The sequence below is a fragment of the Mandrillus leucophaeus genome, unplaced genomic scaffold (assembly GCF_000951045.1).
Source record: "Mandrillus leucophaeus isolate KB7577 unplaced genomic scaffold, Mleu.le_1.0 Scaffold426, whole genome shotgun sequence".
Lineage (NCBI taxonomy): Eukaryota > Metazoa > Chordata > Mammalia > Primates > Cercopithecidae > Mandrillus > Mandrillus leucophaeus.
The window spans coordinates 1,224,926-1,227,369 of NW_012104543.1; the positions used below are offsets into that span (position 1 = coordinate 1,224,926).

Here is a 2,444-nt window from a genome sequence, read left to right on the forward strand (position 1 = left end):
GGCCGGGACTGGGTGGCTCTTGGGAATCCGCAGCCCCGTGGCCCCCCACCTCAAGGGCGACCAGCGCGGCCTCTCGAGCTGGCCTGGCCATTGGCCCCTGGCGGCGGATCTGGACGTGGTGAGCCGGCCCGGGGACAGGTGTCAAACTCCACGGTTGGGGGTCGGGGCTCCTGGGCTTCCCTGCCACGTCCTTCCAGCCCTCTCCTCCGGCCGCTGGACTGTCCGGGCTCCTGCGCCCTCCTTGTGGCGCGACATCCTGGGGCGAGGCTCCGGGCCGGGACTGGGTGGCTCTTGGGAATCCGCAGCCCCGTGGCCCCCCACCTCAAGGGCGACCAGCGTGGCCTCTCGAGCTGGCCTGGCCAGGAGCTGGAGGCCGGGTCCCCTTTCACCTCCTGTCCCGGCCGACCGGCCCCTTGGCATCTGATGGCTGCTTCGTTTTTCCCGGGCCGGCCGGGCGAGGGGCCCTCGCGGCGCTGGCCCCAGCAGCTGTCCTATCATTATCCCTCCAAACAGGCGGCCCGCGCCGGTCTGAGTCACCAGGAGGGAGCTGTGGCCGAGGACGCCGAGGCCTGGAGTGGGTGGTAGCCCCGAGCCAGGACGCTTCTCCCCCCACATTCTCCCCAGGTCTGCAGGGACGAGTACCCACACTGCCTCCTCCCACGCCGTGCTTAGGGTAGGTTTCCAAACGTGTGCATGGAGAGTCTGAGTCTGAAAGTGTGAGAGGTCCTGGGCCAGGGTCACAGGTCATGTCTGATCAAGGCTTACTGAAGGCACCTGTGTGCCTGGACGCTGGAGGGGCTACAGCGAGAACAAAGAATAGTCATTTTGGGCTGTTGGTGTTGAGTGCCTGTGCCAGGCACCCTTGTAATCGCTTGGCCTGGATTGTCTCATTTAACTCTGCAGTCAGCCTAGGTGGTGGGTATTGCATTATTCCCCTACTTTTCAGATGAGCACTACAAAGCTAAATCACTTGAGTTCCAGACTGGTAGGCATCGGGCAGGTCTGTTCCGGAGTGCTTTTCTCCTCAACCCTGGACTGTTCGAGCTCACAGCTATCCCCTCTTCTTCCTTTCTCCTTTCCTTCCTCTTCTGTCTCTTTACCTCCTTTCTCCTTTCCTCGCCCCTATTTCCTGTCTTCTTCACTCTGTCTTTCTCTCTGTCTCTCTCTCTCTCTCTCTCTCTCAACATTTGCTGAACCTCTAGGTGTGTTTAGACCTGGAGAATAAGAAATGCACAACCCAGAGCGGGGAGAGTATGTTTCAAGGACACTGGTCGCAGAGGACAGTGGTAGCGTTCTTCAGGTGTGTGGAGGAGGGGAGAGGGGAAGGTGGCAGGTCTTATCCTGCCAGCTCTCACGGGACATCTTTGAAAGGGCAATTTAGAAGTGAGTCTTCTTATTTCATGACCAGGCCCTTGAAGGGGAGCAGGACACTTCTAGGGGAAGAGATAGCACGTGCAAAAGCCTGGAGATCTGAAATGACTGAAGACGTGGGTCAGGAGGCAGGAGATAAGGTTGGGAGGGCAGTTCTTGGAGTAACTTGAGGCCTAGCCTCAGGTAATTTGGACTTGATTCTGCAGACAAAGGTGGAACATGATCGGCTGTGATCATGTGCCTGAAGCATCCCTGACTCAGCTTGGGATCAGGGAGAAGAGTGTGGGTGTGGCAGGAGATGCCATCTCCAACCCAGCCTTTCTCAAAGTGCACCAGATGGAGCAGAGTCGCTGGAGGACTTCTTAAACCCAGAATCTCTAAGCCGCAGCCCAGGTACACTGACTCCAAATTTTGAACATGCACCCTCCAAGGGTGATTCCAGGGTACCCCTTCTGGGGTCCTTGCCATCCTTACAGATGAGGTCAAGCTCCATTGCAACCTTGGACATCCATTTGCTCAGTGCTGTATGAACGGGAAGTGGGCCCATGCCTGGCTTCTAGGTGACAGGAACTACGCAGGATGGCCCTCAGAACAAGGCCCTTCTGTTCGGGGATCAGGTGTGTCTCAAAGTGTCCTGAGTTGCAGATTGCATATAGGTCCTGTCCAAGGTTAGGGGGCCAGCCACCCAGTATCCTGGATCCATAAACCAAGGTACCTTCCTCAAGACAATTCCCCAACACACACATATTGAGATGTGTCCGTTTCATTTCCTCCCTAACCTGGGGAAAGGGAAGTGAGAGACAGGCTGCAGGCTCCATAAACCAAGGTACCTTCCTCGAGACAACCCCCCAACACACACGTACTGAGATGTGTCCATTTCATTTCCTCCCTAACCTGGGGAAAGGGAGAAGTGAGAGCCCCCAAGGTGGCTGAGATGCTGGACTCTCATCCTGAAAACAATCGCTGCCGTGTGTCATCAGGCACAGGGGCTGAGAGCTTTATGTGCATTTAGTCAGGACAGCTGCCCCAAGGAGTGAGTGTCATTAGCCCCCTTTTATAGACAGGCTCAGGCC

At 57.0% G+C, this 2,444-nt stretch overlaps 1 protein-coding gene across 4 annotated transcripts in view; it reads left to right on the forward strand.

Annotated features, from left to right (window-relative positions):
- Positions 1-90: 90 nt before the first annotated feature.
- The window catches only part of PQLC2 (PQ loop repeat containing 2), a 21,071-nt gene continuing 18,717 nt past the window's right edge, over positions 91-2,444 (forward strand). Inside the window, exons 1-2 of one of the 4 annotated variants that reach the window (XM_011993129.1) lie at positions 91-118; positions 514-673. The gene's annotated coding sequence lies outside the window, so the exon portion shown is untranslated. The remainder of the gene's footprint in view (positions 119-513; positions 674-2,444) is intronic. The other 3 variants (XM_011993132.1, XM_011993131.1, XM_011993130.1) reach the window with 3 other exon arrangements.